Here is a 24902-nt window from a genome sequence, read left to right on the forward strand (position 1 = left end):
AATCATTACAAAACTAATATTTACTTAGAATTGCTTAACACTGTAAATCTCGTGAGTGGTTAATTTTCTCATTGGCTGGAATCCTTATCTCACCCTGCTTCCTAGAACTTAAGTTAAACTGAGTTATGTTAAACTAGACCTCCAAGTTCTCTTCTAGCCCTATGATTCTATGATCCCCCGCCAAACACACATAAACACTTTTAAGTTCAGCATCCTGTTCTCTTGAGCTTGACTTTTCCTGTATGTATCTTTTAAAATTTCTGCTTTTCCCCAGTCCAGCAAAGGTAACCATGGTCACAGGTGTAAGGAAAAGTATCCACTTGAACAATTGCCAAGACAGTGAGGTTTTTCAGGGCTCTGAGGCTGGTAGAAGTAATAACATTTATTGGTTGGACTTGGAATCACACTGCTTTATGAGGGATTAAAGGGGTGGAAACAGTGATGCTGTGGAAGTGGGTCTAATTTGCATGAGGATTCCTTCTTCCTGACAGGCTTTGCCATGGCTGCCAGTCTCTAACAACATGCTCAATTGTATGATCAACATGGATTGTGTTGGATAAGCATCTCAGTTGCACCAGATTATCCAGATGTGGCAAAGATCTGATAAGAAGAGACAACTTCTCAAAGGGATAAACTAGGATCCAGTTATTTGCTTGCTTTTTCAGCTGAAGAGGTTTGTCATAGCCTAAATATGAGCATTTCTTCAAAAGGATTTAAGTGTTTATTCTTTCTTTATAGACATTTCAGAATAAAGAGCTACAACCATAAAGCAGCTTTAATGTGGGTCTAATAACTTTCAAACTTACCAGTTTAATGCTATTTCTCTGATCTCTAACATCACCCAAAACATGCAAACATTTTCTAAATATGCACTCCTAGAATAACCTTAAGGTAAAAATAGTTTTTTCTATGAATTAGGTTATGATGGCAAATATTTAATATTTGCTAAAAGTAAATAAGAATACATGTATGTTGCCTCTATTGGCTGGGTTTTGATAGCTCCCATAAATCTTGGGCTCTGAACGTTTTCTTGCCACCTGAAGTTGTGTTTTACATGTTGTTTATTCTTATTCTTCACATTGTTTTGACCCTTGACTTTGGAGTGAAATGAGCTTACTTTCTTGAATTGGTTATTTGGCCTTGTGATGACTCTTGATTTCCCTTCATTTTCACTTGTCGATTCTTTTCCTTCTTCATTCTCTGCTTCTCTAGTGATTTCACACAAGGCTGACTGAAAACCTCTTTACAAAAAAAGTGTGTTTTTTGGTAGCAGAGATACTTGCTTGGCTGTGCCCAAAGCAGCCTTCCCCAATTTGATGCCCACACCAGTGCCATCCCAATGGATCTGGAAGGCACCATGTGAAGAAGATTTATAATGAGCCAGGCTTTTAATTTTTTTACCTGTTTCCCTGTGTATTTTGCTTTAGAAATACTGTACCTCATAATTACAAACACCGAATGGGGTGAGGTGACCATCTTGTTTCACGCTTTTATTCCAATGGTGTATGTTATTTTAAAATATTGTGAACTGTCCTATACATAAAAAGATCTGAGTTGTGCAAGCCATGATGTTCCCTGTGACATGGAACTTAAAGTTGGACTTTGAAGAAGCAGAATAGGAAGAGTATTGATGCTTTTGAACTTTGGTGTTGGAGAACGTCTTAATGACTTTTTTAAAAAAAACATTAAATATTTGTGGAAACTCTTAATTTGTAACTTGCATTAAAATGCTTTTAATGAATTATTCTGTTTTAAAACCGTGTCAGATACATTTCAGCACCAGTGAAATGGAGGGGGTTACTGATCTTCTCCATAAATGTTTTAAAACCTACGAAATTATGAATGCTACTCATAATTACTACTGTGAAAATCATAAAGGACTCCTTATGCAAAGGAAAAGGGCGACGTATGAAAAAACGATTTAAGCAAAATGCTCTTTCCCTCCACACCAACTGTGGAAAATCCAAGTTTTAATCTCCTATGAACTTTTATGAGGGAAGTCAGCGCTCCCACAGATACAGCTCGCACAGACAGAAGTGCAAGGATAGGACAGCGCTCAGCCCATGCTCAGAAAGCCACTTCATTTAATCATTTCACCACACAAACAAGTGCTAGAATTCCAGCGGGACTCCCGATATAAGTGCAACAACTCCAATTACGCCCGAATGAAAGAGCGCCATCTCTATCACTTCTTCCTCGGGACTACGGCTAGGGGTCGACCGTTCCTTTTTTTTCCTCCTGAATGAAATGTGTGCGGAAATAGCGCTCGCCCCCGCCGCTTTTTCCTCTTTTCCGTTCGGCCAGGCAGGAGAGCCAACCAGCCTGCGGCTGGCGAATGAGCGGGGCGGGGACTGAGCTCCGTGGAGGCCCGTCCCTCGTTCAACCCGCCTCGCCAGAGCCGAGAAGCCAGTCTGGAGGCGCGCTTGGTGGTGGTGGTTGTAAGAAAGAGGCCGGCAGCGCGCGAGGGAGCGAGCGCGAGCGAAGAAAGGAACGCGGCGGGGATTTCCAGACTGGGCTCGAGGGCGGGAGAGGAAGTGCCGGGCGGGCGGGGAAGAAAAAAAAAAAAAAGAACCAGCCGGGGCAGCGCACCAGGGACTTTCCAGCCGGGGCAAGGCAAAGGCTACGTTTGGCTAAACTGCTGCAAAGAACAGCAGCGGGTCGGTAGTGCTGGCGGCCGCGGTTCTTTTGCCCCCCTCTTCCTTCCTTTCCTCAGGCGCAGAGTAAGTAGTAGGGGAAGAACCGGAGAAGGTTGGCCGGCCGTTGCTCGCCTCCAGGCAGAGGCGGAATCCGGAGCTGGTGGGGAGGAGGAGGGAGCCGAGGCAGAACGGGTCGGTTTCCCCCGTTCCTGCTGCTTTGCTAAGTCAGGGGCGGTGTAGCTGGCTGGAAAGGAAAGCCGTCGTGTGCCGTGAAGGGGAAGGGGAGGACGCAACGGCCGGAGATCCCCCCTTTGGAAGAGCCCAAGGGGGGAAACCGTGGACCTGCTGCGGGAAAGGTGCTGGCGCCGCGGCTAGTCGGAGGGAGAGGCGGGAGGGGTCCGCCGCTGCTCAATTAAGTGCGTGTCTTGAGTGGTGGGAGCTCGCCTAGAATTGGGTAGGGGGGGGGCTGCATCTTCCCGCTCCCCCGAGCTGTTGCTTCTCTCTCTCTTGCCTCTTCTTTTTTTTTTCCCAATTAAGGCAGCCGCCCGGAAAGAAGGCTGCTGCTTGGGGACTATGCGGGGAGTCTGTTGGTGCTGCTGCTGCTGCTGCTGCTGCTGCCCGGAGGCATTCAGATTCAGCCTCCATGCGCCTCAAAACTGCCTCTGCGAGGTAGATTCGTTCTGCTGCTCTTGCTGCTGCTGCCACCGCCGCCAAGAATCACTACTGGCTGCTTTGCTCGCACGTTCATCACCCTTCAAGCTGTTGCTGCTATTGTTGCTCCTCTCCCTCCTCCTCCTCCCTCCTGCTCCTCCTCCTCCCACTATTTCGTTTTGGAATAAGAGAGAGGTGGTGTGTCTGGCTGCTTTAAGAGACGCGGTGTGCCTTCCCCCCCTTTTTTCTTTCTTTCTTGAAGCTTGTTGCGAGGCCGAAACCTCTTGTAGCGTTTCAGGATCGGATCAGCAGGACGCGGGGTCTGATAGCTGCCGGCGGGGAAGAAAAGCATGCCGGTTTTTTTTCCTTCGGCCGCTGCTGCTGCTGCTGCACTATAAAGGTGTCTGCCTGCATGCATTTGATGTGTGTGAATGCAGAACGCTCTCTTAATTCCTGGCTCCCTCCATATGCAGTCGATGTGGGCGGGCCGAAGGGTTTTTCAAAGGGGAAAGCGTCTGCCTTGGTAAAAAACGGGGTGGGTGGGGGGAATGCTGCTTTTAATTCACTTGTGGCAAACTCTCGTTGTACATACCAACTTTGTATCTTCCCCGAACACTTGTTTTGCTTGATCACTTTGCAGTCAGTCACTGAAGGATGCTCAGGCAGCTGCATTTTGAATTTGTATTGGTAGTAGCAGTCATGCGGGATTAAGGACTGTTGCAGGTGCAACTGAAGAGGAGGGAGGACACTTGTAAAAGATGTGGGATGAATGAAATGCAGTGGAGATTTCTTTATTGTGTGCTTTTTTTTGTTTTTGTTTTATAGGGATAGCTTTATAGCAAGTGCAGAAGAAGGAGCAGTGAAAGGAGACAACATGAAGGTATTACGGGGCGTTGGGTTACAAATTGTTTTGCTGTTGTCACCACAGTAGTACTTTAAACGTGCCTCTATTTTAAGAAGTAGAAAAGCTTGAATTATACACGATTACGTCATTTTATAGTGCCCTGAAGAATTTGCTTAAAAGTTTATACTGAGTCATGCCTCTGCAGATAAATCTTACTGATTCTTAAAGCTGATTGTAATGCTTTTTATTGGTTTGTCTGTTTTAAATGGGGAAGGGAAGCTGGCAACAGATCAGTTTATAAAATGTATATTATAAAAAGATAGGGTTTAATTTAAGAAAATCATAGTTGCATTTGTCAGTCTAGTCATGTCTACATAGATGTTGTTGAAATATTCAGATGTTATTGTCAGTAGCATGTGTTTCTGTCCTTTCAGTCATCTAAACGTTATTCTGGAAAGCTTTGTTCTTTATATTATGTTATGCTAGAAAATTAAACAGATATGGATTGTAGGACCTTGTGGGTTTTTATATGTGCTGATAATGGGAGGAGTAACCCTCAAGCTAGTAAGGATGAATGTTCTGCATTTTGATCAAATAGTGTAAAAAAGGATGCATGTTACAGATGTTATGGATAAATGTAATTTTTTTAGAGCTCAATTCTCCCAGTTATTGAACTCGATGACTAAACATGTCTCTGAGATCAGGACTGCACCAGTAGTACTGTATGCTTCAGGCATGTCTGTAGAGAGAAGCAGTCTGCTCTAGCCTATGCAATTGAATGCTATAATGTGAATGACTTTGACTTTTTAATTGATTTCTATAAAGGCTATTTAGAAAAATGCATTATTACAATTGTTACGGGCTGCATGTAGTAAATAAATTATGACATTCTGACATTTTTAGTCCATATACTATCTTGTTTTTCTTTTTTAATCTTTCCATTCTAATTTGCTGAAGGCTAATGGTTGGTTTTGAAACTGCATGTATTTGGCTATCTAAAATAATAGAAGATAGATTTATGAAACCATAGTTGGGTTTAAAATATTTGGGAAGCAAAAGCTGGATTTTAGTGTTTATAGCAAAGATGTTCCATGTACGAAAGAATTGTTTTTATTATATGGTAGTGAGATTGTAGGGTCATTTTGGGAAACAGTGAGGAATGGAAAGAGTGTCAGGTTAAACAAATGAAATAATATTTGCATGTGTCCTTAAAAGTAAGTTGTGCTGTTAGATATATTCCTTATGTACAATTACAAGGATCTAATCCCAAGTCAATGAAGGTGTTAAGAAAATTGAAAACCATGCTTTTTCTAGAATCTTTAAGTAAGAAAGAACATTTATGACAGTTTGTCACTTAGATATAGAGATGAGGAGCAGACAATTTTGACATTCTAAAGAAAACATTAGACTAACTTATTGCATATGTACATTATTTTTGTCTGCAGTGAACATATGCAGCATACCATGAAGCTAAAATCAGGAATTATGACATTTCTCGAAATGTAAAGTGTATACTTAAGAACATGACTGACCTGCTGGATCAGACCAAAGTCCTCCCTAATGTGGCATCCTGTTTCCTGTAGTAGCCAAGCAGCTGTCCCTGTGAAGCCTGCAAGTAGGATGTAAGAATCATAACCCGATATTGCTGCTCTCCAGCAACTGGTATTCAGGTTCATGCTGCTTTTCATATTAGAGATAATACGTAGTTATCACAATTGCTGCCCATTGATGCCTATGTTCTGCCTATGGTCATTAATAAGCAATAGCTTCAGTGAATTTCCAATGTTTCAGAGGGTTCAGAGAATGAGGTTTCCATGCTGATAAGAATTCTTAATTCTTGGTTTCATATCCATTCTGTACAAAGATCTCTGCTTTTAAATAACATTTACACAAGTATATTTCAAGTTGGAAATAAACTACATATAAATTGGAGATGATGAAATGAAATAATTGAAGTATGTATATGATACTGGTTAGCGTAATGTGCTGTACGGTTGCTTTTTGTTCTTCCTATTTTATTCTGAACTTGGATTCCATCTATAAACTCAATGGAAGTCTACATAAGAAATAACCAGTTCATTTTATAACTCTCTTCTGAAACTTTTGATACAGTCTTTTCTTAAAATGACTCTGGGACAATATAGCAGGATAGCCATCTACTACTCTTGACAAATTTGCTCAGTTTTTCAGAAAATGAAAAATTAGTTTATATTCTAAATATTCATTTCAAATGAATTGATCAGAAAGATATAAATAGGATAGAAGCAAGATGATGCTTGTTCTTCAGTGGCCATTGAGATCTGGGTACACTGTTTGCATAGCCGTGGATAAAGAACAATGCATGCAGTTCTGTTTTGTGCAGTCATGAGGAATTTCATAAAACATCACATTGCCAATATTTAGTGGACACAAAAATATGACTGAACCCCCCATTTTAGATTAATGAGATTTTTTTCTCATTAAACTACACTCTGTACTCCATAATGACAAAGTGAAAAACAAGTTTACAAATATCTGTAAATTTAAAAAGGGAAAAAAAGACCTCTGAAATATCACATTAACATAATAAGTATTCAGACCCTTTGTAACAACACTTGATGCCTCCCATTTCTCTTGATCATTGCTGACATGTTTCTATACCTTGACTGGAGTCTACATTTGGTAAATTAAATTGATGGGACATGATTTGGAAAGGCCCATACCTCTCTATAGAAGGTCTCACACCTGATAATGCACACTGTAGCAGAGCAAAAGCCATGAGGTTGAAGGAACTGCCTGAAGAACTCAAAGACAGGATTATTACAAGGCACAGATCTGGGGAAGGGTATAATAAAATTTCTGCTGCACTGAAGTTTCCTAAGAGCACAGTGGCCTCCATAATTCTCAAATGGAAGAAGTTTGGCATAACCAGGACTCTTCCAAGAACTGGTTGCCCAGTCAAACTGAGCAATTGGGGGAGAAGGGCCTTAGTAAGAGAGGTGACCAAAAACCCAATGGTCGCTCTGACTGAGCTCCAGAGATCTTGTGTAGATGGGACAGAATTCCAGAAGGACAACCATTACAGCAGTTCACCATTGTTCTGGGCTTTATGGCAGAATGGCTAGATGGAAAACTCTCCTCAGTGTAAAAATCATAAAAGCCCACTTGTAGTTTGCGCAAAAGCACTTGAAGAACTCTCAGACTGTGAGGAACAAGATTCTCTGGTCTGATAAAACCAAGATTGAATTGTTTGGCCTCAATTCTAAATGTTATGTCTGGAGGAAACCAGACACCACAATCTGTCCAATATCATCCCAACAGTGAAGCATGGTGGCAGTATCATGCTGTGGGGTTGTTTTTCAGCAGCAGGAACTGGGAGATTGATCAGGCTTGAGGGGAAACTGAATGGAGTAAAGTACAGAGATATTCTTAATGAAAACCTGTTCTACAGTGCCCAGGACCTCGGACTGGACCGAAGGTTCACTTTCCAACATGACAACGATCCTAAACCAAGACAACATAGGAGTGACTTAGGGACAACTCTGTGAATGTCCTAGAGTGGCCCAGCCAGATCCCTGATTTGAACCCCATTGAACATCTCTGGAGGGATCTGAAAATGGCTGTCTATCGATGGTCGCCATCCAACCTGACCCTCAAATCCAACCTGAGAGGATTTGCAAGGAAGAATGGCAGAAAATTTCCCAATCCAGTCATACCCAAAAAGACTCAAGGCTGTAAGTGCTACCAAAGGTGCTTCAACAAAGTAGTGAATGAAGGGTATGAATACTTATGCCTAGTTGATATTTCAGTTTTTTCTTTTTAATAAATTTACATATATTTCTAAACTTCTGTTTTCACTTTGTCATTATGGGGTACTGAGTGTAGATTAATAAGAAAAAAAAGAATTTCAATAACTGTAGAATCGGTTGCAGCATAACAAAATTGACAAGTGAAGGATTTTTTCCTGATATATATATATGTGTATGTATGTATGTTTGTGTATACACACACACACACACACACACACACAATATAATATACAATAAATACAATACAATATAATATATATAAAATATACACACACGCACACACACACGGTTCAATCAGAAAAGTAATAACCCCTTAATCTCTCTTAATGGGTAATATTACATACCAGCAGAAATGTTTATCACTGTAGATCCAGTTAACACATTTGAATGAATTGGATGGATTTTATCATTTGAACTAAATTTGATTATCTGTGGTCCAAAAACTGTATTGAGATATAAAGAAGCAACATTTATAATAACTTAGTAAATATTTAATGAAGCAAAAATAATCACACTAAATTACCTTTCCCTCATCTTCCTATCCTCTAGCTACCAAACCAGATCAAATAAAATGCTTTATGGTACTTAAATGTTGTAGGGTCTTTATAGAGAAACATTCCACAATTCTAGATACGTCTGGACTACTGTAATGTGTTCTACATGGGGTTGCCCTTGAAGACATCCAGAAGCCTAAGTTGTTTCAAAATGCAGCAGCCTGAACAATTTTGTACAAGCCTAGATTTGTGTACCTCTTTTGCTGGAGCTTTTACTGGCTGCCAGTCTTGTTTCCAGGTACAATTCAAGGTGCAAAGTTGTCACCTTTAAAGCTCCCCTGTTTCATCCTTTTTGCCCAATAGTCAGGGTATATTGTGGATACCATCTATTAAGGAATCTGGTGAGACCACAAAAAGGGTCTTCTCAGTGGTTGCCTCTTTGGAACATTTCTCTTGAAGTATGATTGGCCCCTATCTTGTTGCCTTTCCAAAAGGCCCTGACAACAGGATTTTCTCAGTGGGTCTGGGGGCCAAAAATGGAGATGGAGCCAATCAACTGTTGCTGCTGCCATGGGGGAGAGGGGTGTTGTTGGATTTTTATATTGTGGGTTTTTAATATAATCTGCCCAGAGTCATCTTTGTGTAAGTTGGCTGGCCGTATAAATTTCTAATTGAATCAATCAATCAATAAATTGAAATAATGAAATGAAATGTATTGTTGCTGGTGCAAATATCCTACCCTGCAACCTACAGGTGGAGATAGTAATGCAGAATTGGTATGGGTTGAGCAATTGCAATATGAGCAATAGCAATGTTGCTAAATAGATCTTTTTTTACAAAAGCTAAATATGAAGCAGCATCTTCTCAATCTAGAACTGATTCAAAAATGTACTAGGTATTCCTCAGTGTGAAAATGGAATCTGTATCCAAGTGCACTGTAGTACTCCTACTCAGAGAATCTGACAGGAAATATGTACAGAGGCCGCATAGAATACATAATAATCAGCCTTTTAAGAGTTGCATAGACTAAGGTGAGCCATCCCTGCAACAGAATGGGAAATGCATTTGGGTGCTTTATGCATACCAGTGGCTCTTTTATTTATGTAAGCAATATTTACATCTTCCTTCCAAGCAAATCTACGCATACCTATAACTTTTCCAAAAGTATTTGTAAAACATTAAATTTTAAGTTGTTTCCTAAATCCATAAGCAATTAAACTAGATGACTATTTCTTATAAAAGGACGAACCTCAGAACCACAACTAAATAGACTCTTCTTTTATTGATAATTTTATAGTTATGCTACTCTTCCTCTGTTTGCATTTCTGACTCATTCAGTGCCTTTTCATACATTTCAAACCGCAAAGGAAGGAGAAGGTGAAAATCTGCAGAATCCATGCTTTCAAAGGAATATCTCCCAAAGATGGCTATTGCTCTTCATAGATTATTGTTTAGAATTAATAGAAGCAAATCTGTTTTAGAAGTCTTAACAGAGATAGTCCTAGACTTAAGACAGGTCACTTAGCAACCATTTGATGTTCCAGAGGATCTACTTATGACCAGCTTTGAAATTCCAACAGTCAGGACCCCAATGATTATGTGTGATTGTACTTGGGGCACTCGGTAACTGGCCCATGATTGTAATGTCCTGCAATCACGTGATCATGTTTTATGACAGTTTTGCCAAAAATTGGCATTTACTTCTGAATTTTGGCAAAACTAAACCCATAGCCAACTATTGATTTGCTTAATGAATGTGGCATTCACTTAGTGACAGTGGTGATTCACTTATGGATGGCCACAATAAAGTCATAAATCGAGTAGATCATATGACCAATCCATTTTATGAGTTACAACCATGATGGGCAGGCTCCATTATGTTTGGAACACAAGAGCAATCTGTAAACGCACTCAGTAAATGGGAATTACAACATAAATGAGCTGTTGTACAGCTTACATTTTTAATGTAAGAATTTTTAATGAGGTTACCAGATACAAAGATAAAAACCAATACAAACTAAGAAAATACAAACAGTAAAAAATGAGAAAAAATATAAAAAAATTAGTAAAGAAAAGATATATAAAGAAATGGTTTCTTCATTAAGAAAGTACAAACTACTTCAATAACATCACCTTCTCTGATAACTACTATAAATCATATCTACTTCCCATATCTCATTTCTTATCTATAAACAAAAATCTCACCATTCAGTCCCAATCAGCAAAAATCCATTAAGAAACCAGAAATAACAACATACACATTTTAACTTTAAATAAACCAATTTTATATTCCTTTCCTTTGCTTTTAGGAATCTTTAATTCCTTTAAATAGTGTTCAAAAGATAATTTCTTTTCATTTTCTCTTTGTTGCTTCTCAGAAACATCTTCATAAGTTTAACATGTCTCTTTTGTTAATTTGAAATAAAGTTATCCAAGTCACTTTTCTGGTTTCTTATATATATATTCCTTCTAATTAGCAAAACATCAATTGGTTTCATTTGTAAATTCAGTGTAACATCTTTTTCCATATCATTCTTGTAACTCATTTTTAAATCCACATTCAAAACATCCTCTTCTATCACCTCTTAAATCCGTTTTTATGATAGCGTCAATCTTTAAAGTAACATGGATTCATTGCTCCTAAATAACATTGGATTTTTCTAAAGTTAGAATACATTGATCCATTCTATACGATTGGGTTGCTTCTCTTTTAATTATAATCTTTTGGTTTCTCTTAATGTCCAACCTTTAAAGTCCCTTCTTATCCTTTTTTTTTTAATGAACAGTATTTTCCATGGGAGGATAGTTACATAAAATTTCAAAATGTTCATACTTCATAAAGGAAGCAAAGAAACCCAGTGTCCTTTTGAAGGTATTAAGTCATGACTTGGATAAAGATGGTGGTTCCTCCAGAGCTCTAAAATGAGCCAATGACCATTGTTTTACTATCTTCTAGATGGAGCACTTTTAGGCAATCCCAGATTCTTCCCTTGAGCAGAGAGAAATTCAGAGGAGCCAGTCTATTTGTCAGCTCCTTGTTCCATCACTCATTGGCTCTGCTCAGTGTAACTTGCTGGGAAATTGATTTAAAATTGAGATTCAGTGGCAACTAAGAGAAAATTCCAAGCATTGAGTATCAGTGTTATTTTTGGAGGTGTGCCTTTGAATCAGTGTTGACTCCTGGCAACTGGACTAGTCCCTGAAGTCAATCAATCTTGTAATTTGCCATTGTCTCCTTTTAAGTCCTGAGGGAAAATGATTGGCTTAAGATCACCGATGGTTTAAGGTCACCCAGTTGTCTTTATACTTATGAGAGGCCTAGGACTCATGATCTCCCAGTTTCTAGTCTCCTACCTTAACTATACCAAACTGCCTTAGTAATTTAGTGATTTACTGCTATCTTTACTTGTAGAACCCAGACAAATGGGAATAACATACTATTTTGAATTACCAAAAATACTATTTTTTCAATTTTTTTATTGCTCTTTCTCCTAAAATTTAGGGTAGCATTTTACTTTTGCAAACACGGATTTGCAGAAATCCCAATTTGCTACATATATGAGTAGGCTTTCAATTTGTTTCCAACTTAAAGCTCAGTTCATTGTACCATTTGTGCAGTTTTCCCTTCTCCCTCTAATATACATAATTAATCACCATTAACTTCAAACTTTAATTACATATTAAACTTTGGTTGGTGTCACCAAAGTTGCTAGGCTAAAATGTGGTTGTCTAAATTGTGATTAATTTTGCAAGTTCAAGCAGTTGAGCTAATAAACCATGGTTCAATTAACTATCATTGTAGTGTACAAACACAGGTTTGTCCGCCATTTCTAGTTAATGCGGAAGAGCAGCTCTTGGGTATGGCAGTCTTCAGTGGCCTCTGTCATGTAAGCTGCATAGATGTACCACTTGTTTCACTTGCCTCAGAATTTTTTAGTAAAAAAAATAATCAAATTTGAAATCGAAATTTGAAAGAAATGTGTCAATAAATTTGGATCTTCTAGAATGTATTTATTTATTTAAACAATTTATATGGTTTCCCATATTACTATGGGTAACACTATGGGCAGCAAACAAATTAAAACAAACAAAGAACAATGCAAATAATTCAAAAGAAAGTCAGTCACAAACAATATATTGTATAACATGACAGACATTAAAAAAATTCTATTTTACAATCAATAAAACCCCCCACAGCCGTAAACAAATCAACAAGCAACATCTTGACCCAAATGCCTAAGGGAGCATGGCTTTGTTCGAAGCAGTTCTTCCATATTAATGCATTAAATATGATAAATTCCAAATTATACCAATTATGAAAGCTGAAAATGTATTTTCTAACACTCCTCTTGCACATGAATTGCTGTGCCATCTTACCTGAAAAAAGCCTTTCCTACAAGATGTTCATAAAGAAATATTAATTATAAGTAAATTATTATGACCATTTAAGCTGACAACATCAACAAATTTTAAATCATCTGGTTAATATAAATCTTTAAGTCTTCCATTGATGGCTTCCAAATGGAAAAGAGTAAGCAATTAAAAACTGAATTTGTCCCTATTGTCATCTGACCAGCGCAGGATGCATTTGTCTGGTTCCTAAGTATAGTGGTTGGCCATGTCCTTGTGTTCAAGCAAGTGAATAGGCTTCCAGTTAGCTACTGGAGCTGAAGTAGCATGAGATCAGGCAGATTGCTTTTCATTGCAGATTTGCAAAATTGCTAGGATTGTTAAATAATTTTTGTTGGCATAAATTGTGGATCATCATTCCGCAGTCACTGAGAATGGTCTTGTTCATAAAATCTGCCCTTTGGAAACTTTTCTCACTTGATAAGCAAAGGGCAACTATTAGTACATTTAGAAATGTACTAATTCGTTATTGTGACTGATAGAACTGGATTTTAATTTTTTTTCTCCCATTCATTTTTAATATATATCTTATATGGAGTGTTTTAACTTAATGGTTTTATTATTGTTCTTAAAAGTAATTGTAAACAACTTGGAAATGCAGTATATGTGGCAATATGTAAATGGTTTTAAATAATTTCTATCATGTTAAACTTGTAATATGGCCATTGGGTTGGATACTCTTATTTGAACTATCCAATAATTCTTGCTTTCAAAAAAGTGCAAATATATTGTAACATCTCCAAGGTCAATTGCATCTTGCTACTTGTTGAAATTATATTGGTACATCTTTCTACTACTATGATTTCTGTAAGTAAAAGATTTGTCTTGCAGATATAAACCACATTCAAATTAGTGATTTTCAAGACACGTTGAATATGAGCAATCTGATGTTGATTTTCTTGTAACTTACTTTCTGGACCAATTTATTAACATCTATCCATTGATTTTTTAAAATACATTTTATTAAACTTTTAGAAAACATATAAAAACTAATATAGACTAATAAAGAACAGAATCAGTAGAGAAAGAAAGAACAAAAGCAAAAGTGCAGGAAGAAAAATCAAAGAAAAATTTGGTGAAGAAGCTTCTGATTTTCTTTACAGCAAATAAAATGATATTACAGAATTATCTCTTACACTGATTATAAAAAACACTTAGTTTTTTTTCTATTCAATTTTTTTTCCTGATAATCAAAACTACAAATCCTAAGTGCATTTGCCTATAAGGGGTATCCAGTCAACTATAAATGTAGATACAGGTTTTTCTCTGACCAAATCAGTTAATTTGGTCATTTCTGCAAATTCAGTCATCTTCACCAAACAATTCTCTGTTGCAGGTAATGGTGAACCTTTCCACTTTTGAGCATTTTGTCATACTGTTTAAAAACTAAGTTCCCCCAGTTTTTTCCTAGTTATTTGTCCATTAGTCCCCAAATCTCTGGTTTTAGTTGTACTTTAATCCTTAAAATATTTTGAATTTATTCATGTATTTATATACAAAATTATTTTAATTTGTTTACCAGTCCACCAAACATGATAGAATATCACTTCATGTTGCTCAAATCCAGCAATGATTTCAAATACCTTTATACATTCTAGACAATTTCTCTGATATATTATTATTATAAAATTTCTCTTTAAGGCTACAACATAATGTAAATTTCAGCCTTTTCAACCACATATTTTCCCATTAGTCCATTTGTATGTTATAACCAAAAGTTTAGCCCATTTTATCATAGTCTTTCACTTATTCTCTGTCTCCTATTTCAACAAAAGTTTATACCTTTTAGCAACAACATACTCATCATTAGTGCATCATTCTATTTCAAATTCATTCTAACCTTGTTCAAAATCATAACTTTTATCCACTTTAAACTTGTCTGTTAATTTTTCATAAGAAAAATATTGACAGGAATACCCTTCTGTTATCAAATCTCTTATTTTTATTTTACAGTACCCTTGAAAAAATTCTTGTATATCATGGTAGGTTAGCCATTTGTTTTTATTCATAATTTCTTGTCCATAAAATGCTTTTGTTGCTGAAAGTTATAAAGGTCTTTTCAGCATCTGTTGCTAATTAATCTCAACTCTCCTTAATCCTGGGGTATTCAGACATCCTTTTGTATTCCTGAACCTTGCAGTTCCTGGAATGAAATATATTACCAAGTACATTTGATGGGGAAGTTATGAATATGTCCTTCAAATTAGTTGTGACCTAACTCATTGTGACTTTCAAGAAGATGATTTAAAAGCTATTTTGGGACAAAATATGTAGAACATCCTCTCTCTGGAGATTAAAATGGCCCCAACTTTGTTAGCCTTTTGTAATGCCTTAACACTGACTATATGCACTCTGTGCCTGGGGTACTAAATGTGTTTAAGTACCTTGATTCCTGGATGTATTGCCAACTGTCCAAATAACATCTTCCTGTAGTATGTCTGTTTAATTAATCTGGAAGGTTTTTTTATTATTGTTTTAAAATGTTTTGAACATTTTTAATTGTAATACAGATACACACACATACGCACACACACACACACACTATATATATATTTTAAGTCTCCCAGGGTAATTGATTGTGAATGGGGAAGAAAGTGAGGTATCTGCTGGGGCCACAACAGTGATGGGTTGCTATCGGTTTGCCTTGGATTGGGCGAACTTGGTACCGGTGACGGCAGGCTCCACCCTCCCGCCCAGATGTCTCTGCGCATGCATGCCCCCACAAGCAAACCTGTAGCGAACAAAATTGAAACCTACTACTGGGCCACAAGGATGCTGAAACTATAATTATAGAAACTGAACTCTTATCAGGGAGAAAGAAACTCTCCCTTTTTACAACCCTTAATTTGGGGTGACTGGATGGATCAGGGAGAAAGGAACTAATGCAGATAAATATTCACAAAGAGGAAACTAGATGGAATAAAGTTCTTGACAGATAATGAAGACTAAAGAAGAAGCTTCTGATATGTGGCAATATATTATTTGTGGAGCAATAGCGTACACATCATAACAATTAGTAAATTTGCAAATTTAGGAGTATCTCTGAATTTCAAAGGTTTTAAAATATTTTAAAATATTCATATTTAATATTTTTTTTAAAAAATGTCTTGTTTTAAGGCAGGGGTGTCCTACTGGCAGCCTGCAGGCCGGATGCATCATGTGCAGGCCACACCCACCCCAGCTCTCCAAAGGGAAAAAAATATTGCGTTATGTCACATGATGGCAAGATGATGTAGCAAGTTTGACATAGTGCTTTAAGGAATGAAATATTGATATCCACGACTTTTCTCAGTATGTTAGGTGTTCATACTTGAAAGCCATCCTAAAAAATTGAGCCCAAACTGAGTACCAAGATGGAAATATGTTAAATCAGAAAGAGAAAAAACTGAATGAGAAAAGAAGAGAACTAAGCAAAAAATTATTTTTAGGAGTAGCCAACTGCCTAAATGAATTTATCCTACTGGCTAAATAAGATGGAGAGATAATATTTGGATTCTGGGGCCAAGAACTGGAGGATAGTATTGCATGCCATTTATCAAACAAAGACTTTCTTTAATAAGTATTACTGTCATTTACTGGAGATGAGGCTGCTTGGTGTTTTGTAGCAAGTATCCTTAAAAACAGCAACTTTGTTTTGCAATAGGAAAGTAATTAGTGTTTTCACTGGTTTAAGTCTTAATCTTTTGATAACCATGCATCTCCTCTCACCTGCTATTAGTTTGTGTGTGTCTGTGTATATTAGAATATGCAGAAAAAGTTGCAGTTGTAAAGACTTGCCCAGAATTATGTCAACACATCAACTTTGTCCATTTTAGTGATCTCAGCCCTCATAAATGGCTGAAATAGAAAGTTTTCCTCTGGTGTGGTGTGTGTTTTGTACATGTACAGCCTGAAGGTGGTTTCAAAACCACAGCAAACAAGTGGCAGAAATGGAAACCAAGACATTAGTTAAAAATAACAGAATGGCAATCTGGTCTCGGCCTTTCCAAAAATGGGTTTTAATCAATACAGTAGTATAAATATAGAAGGCTGTTCAGTTTTTTAAAAAATTGTAAGTCTAGCATGTGGTGATTCGTGATGTTTTTATTTTACTTTTTACTAAACTAATACTCAAACTAAAAATTTATTTACAGTAACAGAATCTTCTGACTCTCCACGTCCCATCCGATCCCATCAGGCCAAGTGAGAAAAATAAATCCATTTGTTTATAGATCTTGTATTACTAGAAATTCATAATCAGAGTCAATCTTCTGCAGATCATCTATGTAGAAAAGAGGAGAAAAGAGGGCTGACTTGAAATCTAATAGTAGGCCCCCAATTTATTTCTTCACAAATAGATCTGCTCTTTTATTGTATACTTTACAATTATAAAGCTTGTACAGTAGCCCTCAACCTATGACTGTAATTAAAGTCATAAATTGTACCGGTCATTAAGAAGGTCAACCGTATGACCGAACCTGATTTTATGAGCTTTTTGTGATGTTTAATTGGAGTTGGAAGGGTCCTTGCAGGTCATCTAGTCTAGTCCCTTGCTCAAGCAGGAGATCCTATACCATTTCTAACAAGTAGCTGTCAAGTCTCTTCTTGAAAGCCTTGAGTGATGAAGCACCTACAACTTCTGCAGGCAAACTGTTCCATTGGTTATTCTAACTGTCAGAAAAGTTCTCTTTATTTCTATTTAAATCTCTCATTGATCAGTTTCCATCCATTGTTCCTTGTCTGACCTTCCGGTGCTTTGGAAAATATATTGCCCCCTCCTCTCCATGACAGCCCCTCAAATATTGGAACACTGCTATCATGTCACCCCTGGTCCTTCTCTTCACTAGACTAGCCATGGCCAGTTATTCTAACCATTCTTCATGTTTTAGCCTGAAGGCCCCTAATCATTTTGGTTGTTGTCTGTACTCTTTCTAGGGTCTCAACATCTTTTTTATTGTATGGTGACCAAAACTGGATACAGTATCCTAGGTATGGCCTTATTGTAGAATAGTATAGTAAATAATATAGTCGATAATATAAAATAGAAATTAAGTTACAAGATACAGTGTTTTGGTTGTTATTTTTCAGCTACCTTGACTTTTTGGTAAAAATTTGGAATATAAATTTAAAGAAAAAATATTAAATCACTTGAAAGTTAATGATATTAAAAATTAAAGTAGGGAAGCACATTAACAAGGGAGAAGAATCAAAACTATTAAAAATCTTTAAGAGCTCATGAGGTGTATTTCTATGAGAATGAGATAATCTGGAACAAACGTGAAATGAATACATAGTTTGTAGAGCTAAGGTTCCTGTTTGAAAAATAATCTGCTAGTTTCAGATAATAGAAGCTTTCATGGGACACTGAATGTTCCATGAAACGTTGTGTATTTATATTGTATTATTAATCTGAATTCACACAATCATGGCAACTCATTAGGATAGGGCCCATTCTTAGACCTTGATCTTCCTAGTTTGAAGCTGTAGACTCCATGGTATAGGATATGTTCATGACAAACTTGACTACATGATAGGTAGAACATGACAAACTTTTTACTCCAAGCTGAACTTATGGTTCAACTAGCACAGTACTGTTTAATCTGATGAACAACAGCTGTTTGAGATTTCTGTCAAAGAAATTCTTTCTCATTAGCCTTTTTTTTAATTGGAAATGCCAGAGATTAATTCTAAGCCCTTTTGCAAGCATAGCAAGGTGCTCTACCTTCATTTGACCTGAATTTTGTATTTGAAGATGCTAATTGTTTCATTGAAAGCTAAACGGTATTCTGAGAAGACAGGTTTTAGAGGCAGTGCCTGGAAACAATTTATTTCTTCTGTTCTTTCAGTATAATATTTGTCTCACCTTTTAAAACAAACGTTTGCACTTTATCAAAAAATATTTTCAACTAATATCATTCAGTTCAATCGATTCAACTAATATTCATTCAGTTAGACTGGAATCCCAGTGGATGAAAAAGAATGGAGTAGATTCTAATAAAATCAAATCCAACTTAAGTGGGAGTTAGATACTACTTCTATAAGTGGTGCCACCACTGAAAATGATGTTCTTTGCAACTCTAATTCATCTTAAATAAGAGCAGAGTTTCTGTGATCAATGGTATGGCCTAGAGGATTCTTATGAAATAAAGTAATCCTTTGTCCAACCCGGTTTTAAAGGTTGGCAAACTGAAAGCACTGACAGAAAAAAATATGTGTGGTACTGAGGTTTTGGTATCAGACATCACTGAAAAGAATTGGAAAATAAATAAGGAAAGGGTGTCTCTTTAGCAAGTTGTTCAAATGGAATTTTATTTGGAATTTTAGAGAGTGTGTGCTGCTTAATGTCATTAATCAAAGCTTGCATTGATACAGGAGAATATATTTATAAAAATTATTTGAATTGAAAATACATATTTTAAAGTAAAATTGGAGCAAATTTATTCTAGATATTTTTGCATTATTGTTTCAAACTAGGTTTTCATAAGAGTGTCAATTTAGTGATGATACCAGGCTGCAAACAGAGAGCTTATGAGTTCTAATCCTACTCAGTGGTGGGTTTGGTCTGGTTCTTGCGAACCTGTAGTAAAACTGGCGGGACGCTCTGCCCACTCACCCGGACATTGTCATAGACAATCTGCGCGTGTGATCTGCGAAGCAAGAGTGCAGATCGCGAAGCGAGCGCACGTGATTCTGTTGGGAACTGGTAGTAAAGGTAAGTAGAACCCATCCCTGGTCCTACTTTAGGAATGAAACCAGCTGGGTGACCTTGGGCCAGTCACCCACTCTCAGCCCTAGGAAAGAGGCAAAAATCTAAATAGATATTTAGATTTATATACTGCTCTATAGTGCTTTACTGCCCTCTCTAGGCAGTTTACAGAATTGGCATATTGCCCCCAATAATCTGGGTCCCCATTTTACTGATCTCAGAAGGATGGAAAGCTGAGCCAATCGGGATCGAATTGCTGGCAGTCGGCAGAATTAGCCTGCGATACTGCATTCTAACCATTGCGCCACCATGACTCTATGCCGAACAGTGGCAATGGCAATGACAAATCACTTTGAAAATCTTGCCAAGAAAATTGCAGGAACTAGTCCAGATGGCCGCCAGGGGTCAATGCTGACTCAAAATATATACAGGGAATCACTGCAGTTGTTAAGATTATGAAATAAATCTGGCTTCCCCATTGATTTTGTTTGTCAGAAGATCGCAAAAGGAGGTCACGTGAGCTTGGAACACTGCAACCGTCATAAATATGAGCCAAATATGAGCCTGGCACCTGAATTTTAATCGTGTGACCATGAGGATGATGCAATGGTCGTAAGTTTGAAGAACAATCATAAGTCACTTTTTTTCCAGTGCTGCTGTAACTTCTAATGGTCACTAAGTGAAAGATTGTAAGTTAAAGACTACCTGTTGACTTTAGACCAGTTTTAACTGTCCTAATTGTTTGCAAATTTTAAAACTGGACTAATAGATTAATTTCTCCAATTGAATTGCCATGGTAAGTCAAGGGCTACTTGAACAATCACAAGTTTTCACTTCCAGAAGGTATAGTTTGGTTAAATTGGAGGAAATGCATAGCACACAGTTTCATAGCACCTTGAAACCTCCTTGACTCTATATGCAGTTTAGAGTTCTCTGTCACACTTCTGCTGGATTCCCACATGAAACTTCCTTACTTGCTCCCCTGTTTGCTTGCTCGGTGAGTTTGCTCTCTCAGGAAGTGGATTCCATATATGGACCCTGAAACTGTGTCATCTAGGTTAACAGTAAGCAGTCCTCCAAACATACACAGTGCACAATCAGCAACCTTCAGAAAATAGCCAGCTACTAGCAATTAGTCAGCAATTTTCCTCCTCTTTCTTTCCCATCCTCAGCTCATCCCCCTTGTTGGAACCCTTCTGTTTTCTCTCCAGTTCTTCACTCAGGAGCATAATCATCTGTATGCACTTGATAAAGAATATTCACTCATCCACATAAAGCAAAAACACTAGAAGCAAGAAAAAAGACATATTGTCATGTACACTATACTTCGGGAAAACCCAAAAGACCAGATTGTGGATAGATCATTTTGGAGAAAATTGACATCAATTTAATAGCACATAATTGATTGGTATTGGTGTAGGCTTTTGTTGTTAGCATTAAGGAGGGATGAGCTTTCAGGTTGAATGGTTGTAGTGTAGTTTTCTGATATCCTGATGTTTCGCTAGTAATCTTCAGAGGCAGAGTAAGCTACTCTGTAGTCTTACTAGCAGCTGAGAGGCACAGGCAGCTGAACTGACTATTTGTACCTGGATTTATCCAAGTTATAAGAATCCAAGAAACCTGGTTTCTCCTTGGTCCTTATTTTGCTAGACTAGATAGCTATTTATTTACTGCATATCTTTAAGATGTAGGCGATAACATTAAATCTATGAAACCTAGAAAGGTTGCCTATTTTGAAGCCCATCCTTTTTAATGTTATAAAACACATATTGGTTTTTTTTTTACTTGAATATTGTTGGATACTCTATATCAGGGTGTCAAACTTGATCATGTTGCGGGCTGGATTGTGATGTATCGTGACTTTTTTGCATTTAGGGAACTGGGGTAGGCATGGATATGGCCTGCGGGCCACCAGTTTGACAGGCTTTATCTATATCACAATATTTAATGATACTTTTTTGAATTAAAAGTAATCAAGCTTCATTTAATTAAGATCATGTATATGTGATCTTGAATATTTAGCTGATTACACAAATAGTTACACAGACTATATATATATATATGTGTGTGTGTGTGTGTGTGTGTGTGTGTGTGTGTGTGTGTATATGTATGTATGTAGGTATGTATGTATGTATGTATGTATGTATGTATGTAGGTCGGTCGGTCGGTCTTGGCATTTTCGGGTCTTTTCCCGTGTAAGGTTGAGAGTATCTTGGCGACGTTTTGATGAGGTCTCCAACATCGCCAAGATACTCTCAACCTTACACGGAAAAGACCCGAAAATGCCAAGACCTAGATACCTATACCCGTGAAAACCTCCGAATATATATATATATATATATATATATATATTCCAATTCCAAAGAAAGGCAATGCCAAAGAATGTTCAGACTATTGCATCATTGCACTCATTTCACATGCTAGTAAGGTTATGCTTAAAATCCTACAAGCTAGGCTCCAGCAGTATATGGATCGAGAACTACCAGAAGTACAGGCAGGATTTCGTAGAGGCAGAGGAACTAGAGATCAAATTGCCAACATACGCTGGATCATGGAGAAAGCTAGGGAGTTCCAGAAAAACATCTACTTCTGCTTCATTGACTATGCTAAAGCCTTTGATTGTGTGGATCACAACAAATTGTGGCAAGTTCTTAAAGAGATGGGAGTACCAGACCATCTTATTTGTCTCTTGAGAAATCTGTATGCGGATCAAGAAGCAACAGTGAGAACTGGACACGGAACCACTGATTAGTTCAAAATTGGGAAAGCAGTCCGGCAAGGCTGTATACTATCACCCTGCCTATTTAACTTATATGCAGAACACATCATGAGAAAGGCGGGGCTAGATGAATCAAAAATTGGAATTAAGATTGCCGGAAGAAGTATCAACAACCTCAGATATGCAGATGATACCACTCTAACAGCAGAAAGCGAAGAGGAACTAAAAAGTGGGTGAAGGAGGAGAGTGCAAAAGTTGGCTTGAAACTCAACATTAAGAAAACTAAAATCATGGCATCCGTCCCTCTCAATTCCTGGCAGATAGATGGTGAAGAACTGGAGGTAGTGACAGATTTTATTTTCCTGGGCTCCAAGATCACCGCAGATGGGGACTACAGCCAAGAAATTAAAAGATGCTTGCTCCTGGGGAGGAAAGCTGTGGCAAATCTAGACAGCGTACTAAAAAGCAGAAACATCACCCTGCCAACAAAAGTGTGTATAGTCAAGGCTGTCGTTTTCCCAGTTGCAATGTATGGCTGTGAAGATTGGACCATAAGAAAGGCTGAGCGCCAAAGAATTGAGGCCTTTGAACTCTGGTGCTGGAGAAGACTCCTGCGAGTCCCTTGGACTGCAAGGCGAACAAACAAGTCAGTTCTAGAGGAGATCAACCTTGACTGCTCTTTAGAAGGCCAGATCCTGAAGATAAAACTGAAATACTTTGGCCACCTAATGAGAAAGAAGGACTCATTGGAGAAGAGCCTAATGCTGGGAAAGATTGAGGGCAAAAGAAGAAGGGGACGACAGAGAATGAGGTGGCTGGATAGAGTCACTGAAGCAGTAGGCGTGAGTTTAAATGGACTCCAGAGGATGGTAGAGGACAGGAAGGCCTGGAGGAACATTGTTCATGAGGTTGTGATGGGTCGGACACGACTTTGCAACTAACAACAACAAAATATATATGTATGTATGTATGTATGTATGTATGTAGGTCTTTGGTTATTCGGGTTTTCTCCCGCGTAAAATTGGAAGTGTCTTGGCGACGTTTCGACGAAGTCTTATTCGTCATCTTCAGGCTGGTGTTTACAGCTTTGTGTTTCTAGGAGCAATGTATGATTGCAGCTGTTTCTTCCTTTTAAAAGAAAAAGAAAGAAAAAAGAAAAAAGAAAAATATCCACCATCCTAAGAAACCCCAAAGACAAAATTGAGTTAGAAAATCAAGGAGTATATGAAATCCCATGCACCGCCTGCAGATCCAAAATAAAAGCCTCCCCCATCAGCGAAGAAATCCAGCAAAGAATCATTCTCAGAGAGAAATCATCCAGATGCCCTAAGCTCTATGGTCTCCCCAAGATACACAAAGAAGGAATCCCACTTAGACCCGAAAGTCAGCTCCATAGGCTCACCTCTACAAAACCTAGCCAAGTTCCTCGCCAAACAATTACAGCCCTAAGCAGAATCCATCACCTCACACGTAAAAAACTCATTCCAGTTCATAGAGATCATAAAGAAACAAAACTTACAGCCCAGCGAGCTACTCGTGAGCTTCGATGTCATATCCCTCTTCACCCAAGTGCCAATCAAAGAAGCCTTAACAGCCAACCAAAACAAATATAACCCCCCCAAGCACATCCTAGATCTGACCAATCACTGCCTATCCAACACATACTTCATCTATAACGGACAAAAATACAAACAAACAGAAGGAGCACCCATGGGATCACCCCTCTCACCTGTCATTGCCAACCTCTACGTGGAACACTTTGAAACCCAAGCTCTAGAAAAATCTGATCACAAACCCAAACTCTGGCTCAGATACGTAGACGACACCTTCATAATCTGGCCACACGGGAAAGAAAAACTGGACAACTTCCTCATACACCTCAACAGCCTACACCCCAAAATACAATTCACCATGGAAACAGAAGCTAACAACCAACTTCCCTTCCTGGATGTTTTAGTCTACAGGAAATCCAATGGGTCCCTAGGACACACAATCTACCAGAAGAAAACACACACAAGCTGCTATCTGCACGCACTCTCACATCACCACCCAGCACAGATCAACTCCGTAGCCAAGACACTCATCTCTAGAACAAAACGCTTAGTTGACAAACAACACCTAAAAACCAAACTACATACTCTCACTAACGTACTAACATCCAATGGATTCCAAAGAAATAAAATTACCAAACTAATCCATAAAGAAACCCCCACTAAAATCCAAGACAGAGAACAAGAAAACGGCAAAGCCCTCCTCCCATTCTGTACCACAGACAGAATCAGCAAGATCCTCCACAAACACAACATCAAGACAGCATTCTGCACAAACTGAAAAATATCCACCATCGTAAGAAACCCCAAAGACAAAATTGAGTTAGAAAATCAAGGAGTATATGAAATCCCATGAACCGCCTGCAGCACCACATACATCGGAAAAACCAGCAGAAGAATAAGTACATGCATTGAAGAACATAAGAACTCAGTCAAAAAAGAGGAACCAACTTCTTCCCTGGTCCAACACCTTAAAGCCACAGGACATAAAATTGATTTTTAAAAATACCAAAACTATCGCCAAAACTGAACACTTTAACAACAGAATAATCAGAGAAGCCATCGAGATAGAAAAACGCCCACACAGCATGAATAAATGAGATGATACCTCCCGCCTACCAGCCA

General features: G+C 38.0%; 1 protein-coding gene across 11 annotated transcripts in view; it reads left to right on the top strand.

Moving 5' to 3' along the window:
- Window positions 1–2402: 2402 nt before the first annotated feature.
- Window positions 2403–24902, top strand: part of TRAF3 (TNF receptor associated factor 3) — an 89371-nt gene continuing 66871 nt past the window's right edge. Inside the window, exons 1-3 of one of the 11 annotated variants that reach the window (XM_058162763.1) lie at window positions 2403–2438; window positions 4113–4167; window positions 5577–5753. The gene's annotated coding sequence lies outside the window, so the exon portion shown is untranslated. Of the gene's footprint in view, window positions 2439–2504; window positions 2721–2770; window positions 2993–3028; window positions 3306–3334; window positions 3688–4112; window positions 4168–5576; window positions 5754–24902 lie in introns of those variants that run through there. The other 10 variants (XM_058162768.1, XM_058162757.1, XM_058162761.1 and 7 more) reach the window with 10 other exon arrangements.

Source organism: Ahaetulla prasina, chromosome 1 (assembly GCF_028640845.1).
Source record: "Ahaetulla prasina isolate Xishuangbanna chromosome 1, ASM2864084v1, whole genome shotgun sequence".
Lineage (NCBI taxonomy): Eukaryota > Metazoa > Chordata > Lepidosauria > Squamata > Colubridae > Ahaetulla > Ahaetulla prasina.